We start from the raw sequence: 12,101 nt of genomic DNA, 5'->3' as shown, positions 1-12,101 counted from the left end.
GGTGGGTAAAAGATCTCACATTAGCATCAAATTTCACCACAAGTCTTCTCAACGTCAGCGTTGACTTCTCACACGATGGGAAGGCCTCCACACTCCCTCTTATACATATTTCACCCCTTTTAGTAACGCCTATGTGATGGTTGTCAGAGTCACAATTCCAGGCGTTGAGATCACGTGGTTTTCTCACGAGCGGCCGAGGAAAACATTTCAGACATACCGACGCTCAGAGTCGACAAGAAAAGGCCTCAGGAAGTGGCATAAAAGATGTCTATAAAACTACCCCCTTCCTTTGGGGCGTTGAATTCCCCCCCCCTCCCCCCCCCTCCTCCCCCCCCAATGTCGCTGTCGAAAACGACTGCTCACAGTCCGATTAGCAACAGGACGATGTCCTTGACAACATTGGACACTGCTGACACCCCTGGACGGTGTAATCCTTCTCTGAGGACATCGTCTGGCTGAACTCCATTGAATGTGATCTGACCCCTTTGGAATGTGGTATCTGAACATGATTCGTAGCAGCAAAGAGCGTTTTTGCTTTTTCAGCCCTCCTGTACGACGTCCTGTGGCGAGGACGCGTGGAGGAGGGGGCGGGGGGGGGGGAGAGTGTAACAAGGGCACATGTGTCAATAACACCTTCAGTGCCACACGCACACCTTTGTTGAGCACTTTAAAATTGTACCTGTACAGACACTTCGACAGCAATTTTGCTGAATGGCTCTCAGCTTCTCCACTAGCGCCTGCTTGTGGGCATGAGGAATCTAAGAGGTGTCGAAGGAACTGCCTGCCACGAGTGCCAGAGCAGCAATGGAGCACCACTCAGCTAGATATCACCTGCAACAGTTTACTATTCAGGCAAGGAATGGTTACACTATGTGGCATCTGGTAATACAACAGAGAATACTGCTCCGAATCTGGCAGGCTGTCCTAATGGCTTTATGAATATCCTAGTGATTTCCGACCACGGTTTGGTCCTTCTAACCTATCTATCGTAACCCAATAGAGCGTTTATAGGATGCTGTCGATAACCTTCCTTATTCTGTGACCCAGGACCAACTAATCTAGAATAACCGTCGGTAGCACTGCAAGGAATGAGGACCACTGCCTCTCCAGAACGATTCCAAATCCTCATGGAGTGCATGTCTTGATGTATTACTGCAGATCTGAGGGGAAGCAACTCGCTGTTAACATCATATTCAATGCCCGCTCCTGAGTTCTGGCTACTCAGTACATTATTAGCAGATTTTTCTAAAAAATAAAAGTAAATGAAAGAGGCAGTAAGTTTCTAAACTCCCCTCAGAAAAGAATTGGATCTCTAGAGAGATTCAATTAGATAGTGATTGGAGTCGAAACTAATGTTTAGAGATATTTTAGTGCCGCTGGAACAAATATGGAAAAGAATGTGTCTAACCCTACCCCCTCTGGGTTTTGGAAGAGAGGTAGTTTACTGCAATTCTGATATTTATGCTATCCCAGACTCTCCAAAATCAAGAATTCCTCCTGCTGAAGAGGACATAACGTTGATATTTTAAAAGTTAATACGTGGGACCTGGTGTAATAGACCGGAAAATATTAATGAATGTAATTGCTGCCGATTGAAGTAAGGTATATAGTGCATTGAACATGCACTCAAAATTTATTTCATATCTGAGTAAATATCTCCATCTCTATCTTTAACAGTGATTTCCCAAAGAAAACATTGAAATATTATAAAAATAGCATATCAAAGAAATCTCGGATAACATAAGGTATTAAAGTACCATACAGCAGGATAATAAGCACGGATGCGCTATTTCTTTCATGTCATACAATGTATTGTACTTCATTGATGAGAGCTCTAAAAAGTCTAAAAGCTTGCATGTGACGTCGGAAATTAATAATACTGAAAATCTAATCAAAATAATATGGAGAGCAGTTCTAAGAGAGACTTGAAATACTGTAATGGAATAAGACAATCTATAAATTAAAGATAATGACCAAATGATATGTCACAATAAACATGTAGCAAGTCTGTTTATCAATCACTTTTTAAGTATAACAGTAAAATTCAGTGTGATGAGTTCAAAAGAAAAAGCGTAGCAGTATTTGCAAGAATCACTACCGCAAGGTTTCAGCCAATTTGATACTACTCTACCGAAACATCAGGAAAATAATTGACTCCCTAAAAATGAAAAATTCTATTGGCGTCATAGCATTTCAAGAAAAATAATAACAGCATGTTCTCCTCATACAGCCATTGTAATGCATCATTCTCACAAGGTACTGAAGTGGTTGACCGAATCGTCAATGATATTTCAAGCTATAATTTCATCCCCCACCAACTGATTGATCATTTTAGAACTGCAACTTAGTTAAACTGATTTACATTGATTTATATTAATTGCTGGGCATCAAATAGAATGACATAAGCAAATTTCAGAAAAGTATAAAACATGTTTATTGCTCTAAAAGGCCACTTTATAAGAGATTTCCGTCGAGTCAATTCAAAAGGTGTGATGTCCATCCCAAATCCCATGAATTCAGCCCTTTAGGAACTATTCCTGCTAGCAACAGCCTTCCGATACAGCCACTCCCTTATTAAGTTTGCAGTGAAGTACCAATTACAATTTGGAGATAACAATAGCATTCGTAAAGCTAACACCAGGAACAAAAGTGACTTCCACTGCCCTCATCTTAACTTTACTATTGCCACATATTTGGTCCTAGAAATATCTGACTACCTTTTTTGTGATTTTAAGGTGCTGGCAGACAAGGAAAATAGTTTTAAAGCAAATTTATGCTTGACAGCTCCATCCATCCCAAAGATGAATTTATGAATAGATATCATCTACGAAAGCATACAAATACAGATAAAATGCATTAGTACAAAATGAATTAGTGCCACATCTAAGAAGGCTCATGGTGAGGTAACCAAAAGTACACCAACTTTAATAAAATAATTGACGCATCACCAAGACTTGCAATATATTCCCTATTTCGCACTACAAAGGACTATTAAATGACGAAACGTTACAATTCCTCCGATACTGAGGAGACAGTGTTTTGTTTTTCATACACAACAGTGTTTTAAAAAATGATATCCCTCTAAACTAACAAGAATATGACCGAATTACACTATAAAGAAATGTAGTTCAAAATACGCGCCAAAAAGAGATGTCACTGGTCAAAGGCGACGACAAGTACCGCATATTCCGTTTCACCCGGTTCTGAACTATTGCCAAAGCTGTGTATTACCTGCTGATGTTGTCATGATATGTATTGCTTGCAAATTACTCCGGCAGTGTCGTAGATGGGCGATGTCTGACTGAGGACTTCAAGTCGGATTTCTCCTCGGACCTCGAACGCTGTGTCTTGATGTACTTGATGACGCTTTCGTGTCAGTAGTAATGGTAGTGATGAATCTTCTCGAGGTCGAATTTCCACGTCCTAGCATGACGGTGTAGGTCAGTGTCCAAGTGCTACCTACATGATTTACGATGACACGTATACCACCTACAGCGGGTCTAGCGCAGTCCATGTCATTCATAGCGGCCGTGACGTGTAGTGTTCATCGGAATAACCCTCATGATAGTCGCCATCGAACATGATGGAAGTTACTAGACAGGTTGTGCCCTCACTGTAGAATTGAGGTCGCCAGTGCACATCGAACACGATACCGTCACGCAAATCACCGAATAAAGCAGGGCTACCTTGCTTCCCTGTCTCACACCGAACTTTGAGAGCGACTTTTGTAGTGCAGCTGTTGCTAGGAAACATACGTGCATAATGTCGCAACATCTTTTCCATTGTTGTATAACACGTAACCGATTCAAGAACGGTACATAGTTACCTCATCATCATTATAATAGAAGTGCTTTGCAACATTTCGGGAAATTGGTCGTGCTTTCTAAAGGGGAATTTCCTGAAACAAAAGCTTTGCTGGCAAAACTATAGCATGTATCATTTTTAATGTTATAGCCACAGTTCTTCAGAACTTTTTTGGTACCCGATTTCAGTGTTAGCATTGTGTCAAGAGGCCTCCGTCGGCACACCAGGTTCATACGAATTAAGGGTAGCGGTACCGTACCGAGACAGACAGACATGTGTAAACAAATAACCAGTGCGTCATCTCACCCGGTCCCCTACTAGGGAGTTTCTCCTTCAGAGCGGTCTTCGACCACGCTGTGAATATGCAGCTCCCTCTGGATTTATAATTCATGTTTAGCGTTTTGTTCACTAAAGCTACATTTATTAAAGTTTTATTTAAAGTTTCTCTTTCTGTTGCAGCCAGATGGCGGCCGTAACAATGTCTGAAAACAGTGGAGGATTTTAAGGGGGGATAGGACGTCAAACGGGCCGCCTTGAAGCAGGAGAGGCACCACAGGACATTTTAATTTCTACTGTCTATACTTTTACAAATAAATTCATAACACTTTGTCAGCATGACCAGGAAGGATTCAGAATTCACACTCATTGCAGTGGAAGTTCGAAAACATAACGAAGTAATTTTTGTTTTACATGGGAAATTTCATCATTTTTTTCACATACTAATGGCACCATTTGTTGTTATATGTACACTTTTCCTCATAAGTAAGAGATACTCTTCAATGAATGTTGCACAGCATACAAACCATACTTAAACCGAGCGAGGTGGCGCAGTGGTTAGCACACTGGACTCGCATTCGGGAGGACGACGGTTCAATCCCGCGTCTGGCCATCCTGATTTAGTTTTTCCGTGATTTCCCTAAATCGCTCCAAGCAAATGTCGGGATGGTTCCTTTGAAAGGGCACGGCCGACTTCCTGCCCCGTCCTTCCCTAATCCGATGAGACCGATTAGACCGATGACCTCGCTGTCTGGTCTCCTTCCCCAAACAACCCAACCCAAAAAAACCATACTTAAAGGTGTATGAAACTCTAGAATTTTCCAAATCTATTGAAAACTGTGGTAAAAATTGAGGTAATTAACTATAAAATTTGTGTTTTTTTCTAAACATGAAGTTTAAAATATAACAGTTCATTCGTTTTTTCATAAATTGAATAAATTCTGGGGTTTCATACACCTGTGAGTATGGTATGTATGCTGTGCAAAATTTATCGAAGAATCTCTGTAACTTGCCAGCCGAAGTGGCCGTGCGGTTAAAGGCGCTGCAGTCTGGAACCGCAAGGCCGCTACGGTCGCAGGTTCGAATCCTGCCTCGGGCATGGATGTTTGTAATGTCCTTAGGTTAGTTAGGTTTAACTAGTTCTAAGTTCTAGGGGACTAATGACCTCAGCAGTTGAGTCCCATAGTGCTCAGAGCCATTTGAACCCAACCAAATCTCTGTAACTTATGAAGAAAAGTTTACCTATTGCAATAAATGCAGCCATTAGTATTTGTTATGTTTTCGAACTTCTACTGCAATGAGTGTGAATCCTGAATCCTTCCTGGTGATGCTGACAAAGTTTAATGAATTTATCTGTAAAAGTATAGACACTGGAAATTAAAGTGTCCTGCGATGCCTCTCCTGCTCCAAGTCGGCCAGTTTGACGTCCTACCCCTATTAAATGAGGTAATATCAAAGACAATAATGGTTTCATTAAAGCAAGCGTCAGCGACCGTTATGCCACGAGGTTATTCTGCGGTGGACGTTCAATAACATTCCCACAGAACAACGGAAACCTCGTGAATTCTATTATGTTTCTCTTTCTTTGGCTGTAACGGTCTGCGGGTAGAGCATGTAGGATCATGTACTGCTGTTGTGGCTATATGGTGACTATTTGATCTACGAAGCAAGTACTGAAGGAACTGGCTGAGAAATTACTGAATGAAGACACACTATCTGATTGATAACTAAGGCGAAAGTAGTATTGGAATTTATATCGCAAGTAACGTAAATAATTCTTGTATGTTTGGTGATTCTCACCATCCCTTTGTACACCATGAGCTGCAATTCAGTAATATTTATTTGCCAAACCGACATTCGGGCTTACAGTCCATCGTCATTGGTATCTGATACAGAGGAAAAACAAACAAATGTGTGCATATCGATGTCAATTTTGTATACACTACAGCAGAAACATATGATATCTTACATTCTATGCGCGTCTGCATCAAACTTCTTCATGACAGTTGGCCGACCGGAGTGGCCGTGCGGTTCTAGGCACTACAGTCTGGAACCGATCGACCACTACGGTCGCAGGTTCGAATCCTGCCTCGGGTATGGATGTGTGTCATGTCCTTAGGTTAGTTAGGTTTAATTAGTTGTAAGTTCTAGGCGACTGATGACCTCAGAAGTTAAGTCGCATAGTGCTCAGAGCCATTTCATCACAGTTGAAAATGATATGGATTTAGGAAATATAGAACCCAGTGGATATTTAAAAGCTAATTGTAACCTTGTAAATAATTACGCCTACATTAGCATGAAAGTGTCCATAATCTGTCTTACTGCTCCTTTTCACACATCGTTGTGTGTACATGTCATAACTGTGGAATGCTAAACGACAACTAATCCTGTTGGTCGCCACTACTGTCACAATACCAGAACATGTTACTGGTGGTGAGGACAAAGAGTCTCACAGTGCATGTCCCTTGATACTTCTGAGACCACACCTAGACATATCTGCCACACTGAATACTACATTGGGACAAACAACATGTAAGGGTAGAATAGATAAAGAGATAACATTTATTTCCCCCCCCCCTCTCCCCTCCCCATGAACCATAGACCTTGCCGTTGGTGGGGAGGCTTGCGTGCCTCAGCGACACAGATAGCCGTACCGTAGGTGCAACCGCAACGGAGGGGTATCTGTTGAGAGGCCAGACAAACGTGTGGTTCCTGAAGAGGGACAGCAGCCTTTTCAGTAGTTGCAGGGGCAACATTCTGGATGATTGACTGATCTGGCCTTGTAACATTAACCAAAACGGCCTTGCTGTGCTGGTACTGCGAACGACTGAAACCAAGGGGAAACTACGGCCGTAATTTTTCCCGAGGGCATGCAGCTTTACTGTATGGTTAAATGATGATGGCGTCCTCTTGGGTAAAATATTCCGGAGGTAAAATAGTCCCCCATTCGGATCTCCGGGCGGGGACTACTCAGGAGGACGTCGCTATCAGGAGAAATAAAACTGTCGTTCTACGGATCGGAGCGTGGAATGTCAGGTCCCTCAATCGGGCAGGTAGGTTAGAAAATTTAAAAAGGGAAATGGATAGGTTAAAGTTAGATATAGTGGGATTTAGCGAAGTTCGGTGGCAGGAGGAACAAGACTTTTGGTCAGGTGAGTACAGGGTTATAAATCCAAAATCAAATAGGGGTAATGCAGGAGTAGGTTTAATAATGAATAAAAAAATAGGAGTTCGGGTAAGCTACTACAAACAATATAGTGAACGCGTTATTGTGGCCAAGATAGACACGAAGCCCATGCCTACCACAGTAGTACAAGTTTATATGCCAACTAGCTCTGCCGATGACGAAGAAATTGATGAAACGTATGATGAGATAAAATAAATTATTCAGGTAGTGAAGGAAGACGAAAATTTAATAGTCATGGGTGATTGGAATTCGAGAGTAGGAAAAGGGAGAGAAGTAAACATAGTAGGTGAATATGGATTGGGGCTAAGAAATGAAAGAGGAAGCCGCCTGGTAGAATTTTGCGCAGAGCATAACTTAATCATAGCTAACACTTGGTTCAAGAATCATGAAAGAAGGTTGTATACATGGAAGAACCCTGGAGATACTAGAAGATAGATAGATTATATAATGGTAAGACAGAGATTTAGGAACCAGGTTTTAAAATGTAAGACAGTTTCAGGGGCTGATGTGGACTCTGACCACAATCTATTGGTTATGAATTGTAGATTAAAACTGAAGAAACTGCAAAAAGGTGGGAATTTGAGGAGATGGGATTTGGATAAACTGAAAGAACCAGAGGTTGTAGAGACTTTCAGGAAGAGCATAAAGGAACAATTGACAAGAATGGGGGAAAGAAATACAGTAGAAGAAGAATGGATAGCTTTGAGGGATGAAGTGGTGAAGGCAGCAGAGGATCAAGTAGGTAAAAAGACAAGGGCTAGTAGAAATCCTTGGGTGACAGAAGAAATACTGAATTTAATTGATGAAAGGAGAAAATATAAGAAACGCAGTAAATGAAGCAGGCAAAAAGGAATACAAACGTCTCAAAAATGAGATTGACAGGAAGTGCAAAATGGCTAAGCAGGGATGGCTAGAGGGCAAATGTAAGGATGTAGAGGATTATCTCACTAGGGGTAAGATAGATACTGCCTACAGGAAAATTAAAGAGCCCTTTGGAGAAAAGAGAACCACTTGTATGAATATCAAGGGCTCAGATGGAAACCCAGTTCTAAGCAAAGAAGGGAAAGCAGAAAGGTGGAAGGAGTATATAGAAGGACTATACAAGGGCGATGATCTTGAGGACAATATTATAGAAATGGAAGAGGATGTAGATGAAGATGAAATGAGAGATACGATAATGCGTGAAGAGTTTGACAGAGCACTGAAAGACGTGAGTCGAAAGAAGGCCCCGGGAGTAGACAACATTCCATTAGAACTACTGACAGCTTTGGGAGAGCCAGTCCTGACAAAACTCTACCATCTGGTGAGCAAGATGTATGAGACAGGCGAAATACCCTCATACTACAAGAAGAATATAATAATTCCAATCCCAAAGAAAGCAGGTGTTGACAGATGTGAAAATTACCGAACTGTCAGTTTAATAAGTCACGGCTGCAAAATACTAACGCGAATTCTTTACAGAAGAATGGAAAAACTCGGGGAAGTTCATTTTGGATTCCGTAGAAATATGGGAACACGTGAGGCAATACTGATCCTACGACTTATCTTAGAAGCTAGATTAAGAAAAGGCAAACCTACGTTTCTAGCATTTGTAGACTTGGAGAAATCTTTTGACAATGTTGACTGGAATACTCTCTTTCAAATTCTGAAGGTGGCCGGGGTAAAATACAGGGAGCGAAAGGCTATTTACAATTTGTACAGAAACCAGATGGCAGTTATAAGAGTCGAGGGACATGAAAGGGAAGCAGTGGTTGGGAAGGGAGTAAGACAGGGCTGTAGCCTCTCCCCGATGTTATTCAATCTGTATATTGAGCAAGCAGTAAGGGAAACAAAAGAAAAATTCTGAGTAGGTATTAAGATCCATGGAGAAGAAATAAAAACTTTGAGGTTCGCCGATGACATTGTAATTCTGTCAGAGACAGCAAAGGACTTGGAAGAGCGGTTGAACGGAATGGACAGTGTCTTGAAGGGATGATATAAGAGGAACATCAACAAAAGCAAAACAAGGATAATGGAATGTAGTCGAATTAAGTTGGGTGATGCTGAGGGAATTAGATTAGAAAGTGAAACACTTAAAGTCGTAAAGGAGTTTTGCTATTTGGGGAGCAAAATAACTGATGATGGTCGAAGTAGAGAGGATATAAAATGCAGACTGGCAATGGCAAGGAAAGCGTTTCTGAAGAAGAGAAATTTGGTAACATCGAGTATAGATTTAAATGTCAGGAAGTCGTTTCTGAAAATATTTGTATGGAGTGTAGCCATGTATGGAAGTGAAACATGGATGATAAATAGTTTGGACAAGAAGAGAATAGAGGCCTTTGAAATGTGGTGCTACAGAAGAATGCTGAAGATTAAGTGGGTAGATCACATAACTAATGAGGAAGTATTGAATAGGATTGGGGAGAAGAGGAGTTCGTGGCACAACTTGACAAGAAGAAGGGATCGGTTGGTAGGACATGTTCTGAGGCATCAAGGTATCACCAATTTAATATTGGAGGGCAGCGTGGAGGGTAAAAATCGTAGAGGGAGACTAAGAGATGAATACACTAAACAAATTCAGAAGGATGTAGGCTGCAGTACATATTGGGAGATGAAGAAGCTTGCACAGGATAGAGTAGCATGGAGAGCTGCATGAAACCAGTCCCAGGACTGAAGACCACAACAACAACATTGTGAACAACAAACTGAGCACGATGGACGTTAATGCAATAAAATATATATTTGCTACATAAGTGTTGTAACTGACAATTCGAACGTTTTTACAACAGAACTTTTATTGACGTGAGTCTACATGGAAATGACTGAATAACAACGAAAAGTCACAATCACAAAGCCAGTAGGAATTTCCTACTAGAGACAACAAAAGACAACTTCTAAGTTTCCCACAAGAGTCCGTTGTAACACACATACATTTAATTCCAAGTCCTATTCTGATGTCGAAGACGTAATCTTCCGTGGAGACGTCCTTGAGGTCGGTATTCGGCGTGAAATGACGTCCGGTGCTGTTTATAGCCTTTAAATAGTATTGGCCAGCCAATCAGATGTTGGTGTAGTAACACTTCCTGCAGGCCATCTCGATCTCCCTCTGCAGGAAGTAATACGCGGAATGTCTGTTTGCAAAACAGTTGATGTTTACCATTGCTTACGCCTTACCGGGTGACCGCTACAGTCGCAGGTTCGAATCCTGCCTCGGGCATGGATGTGTGTGCTGTCCTTTGGTTAGTTAGGTTTAATTAGTTCTAAGTTCGAGGCGACTGATGACCTCAGAAGTTAAGTTGCATAGTGCTCAGAGACATTTTTTTCTTACGCCTTTGGGCATAGGCATCTCGGTCCTGTGTCGTGTTAGATGTATTGCCGGCCCGCAGGGGCTACCTTGGCGACGGCGGAACAATAAGAACGTTGCCAATGCGGATCTGGACCTAAGTATCTACTAACAAGTCTTGTAGAAGTTTAATCAAATTTTCATGCCAGAAAACGGAGAAAACTCCAACGTGAAGTTATATGGTTAAAACATTGTTAAAAGTTCTGTACTCCCCTACGCCTCACGTAACTCTGTTCGTTGAAGACGTTGACCAGGTGTTTCGCCAAGTGAATGAATACCCATATTTATTCTACAATATTTAATAATCTTTTCTTTTTTCTTTGCTCTGTATAAGATGTAAGTGCTAATAGGTTTTACACCCATATACCTACCTGACAAATAAATACTTTTGAAATTCATTTTGTGGTGTACAACGAGATGTCACCTATCGAAGTAAACAACTCGCTTGAAATACACTTTCCAAACTGTAGTTGTTTAAATTTATTTGGGAACGAGACAGAGAAGAAGACGTAATTAATAAGGGTTCTATTATCGGTAACTTGTCAGATATTACAATGATAATTCAAATTTAGTTTTATCTTCGGCGTCTCCTTAAATGAGATATAGCCAGTTCAACAAATACTAACGTAGGAGCCCTGCACTTACGCGTTGAACCGATAACGGCAACCGGTTAACGCTTTACCTATGTTTTGTTGCGAAGATGTCACTATCTCGACGCCCTGTCTCCGGATAATTAAAGGGAACGGATGCTGCGTCGTCCCAGGCCTGCCAACGGTTACAAAATTAATAACTCAGTTCTGGGGTCACCAGACGGTAAGTGCTGCGAGCCGGCAACGCGAGAGCGGCCGTTAAATTGCCTTCCTCTCGTGCCCCCTCCCCACCTCTCTCCCCCATTCCTTCCCCCCCACCACCCCACCCCACCCCTCCATTCCACGTTGGGCGCTACTTTATATTTAAATTACGGGCGAAGCCTGTTATTGAGTGTTGAGCGAACGCTCCTAAACGGAGTTCACTTGTGAAGACTGGCAGCACGCTAACAGAGTACTGCTAGCAGGGTTATCTACGTAAATGAATGGAATCAATTATCGACTTAGCGTCGCAAACTGCATTCGCTGGTCTAATACCATACCGTCTGTTACACGTCTAACAAAAATACTAAGCACTACTCCAAACTAATTTTCTTTCATGCAATTGCTGTTTCCTCTTGTGTATTAGCCTCTGGTACCAGGAACGAGGTATAGCAGTGTATGAGCTACCAACTAAGTGGTAGAATCTTGTTTTCATCTACAAACGCGTGAAGCAGGAGATGTGGAACATGGTAGATGTTCTCTTTACCACGAGACATTTACCATTCACTTCATTACGAGAGCTATTTTTTTCTACAAAGTTCGATCGATCACGAAATGACAACCACAGTGAAAATCAAGAATGCTTTGTGTGCAACATAATCATTTTGGGGTTAAAGCTTTTTTTTTCTGTGTTTGCTTCACACCACACACACACACACACACA

Source organism: Schistocerca cancellata, chromosome 3, assembly GCF_023864275.1.
Source record: "Schistocerca cancellata isolate TAMUIC-IGC-003103 chromosome 3, iqSchCanc2.1, whole genome shotgun sequence".
Lineage (NCBI taxonomy): Eukaryota > Metazoa > Arthropoda > Insecta > Orthoptera > Acrididae > Schistocerca > Schistocerca cancellata.
Note: the sequence above shows the minus strand (reverse complement) of the source record.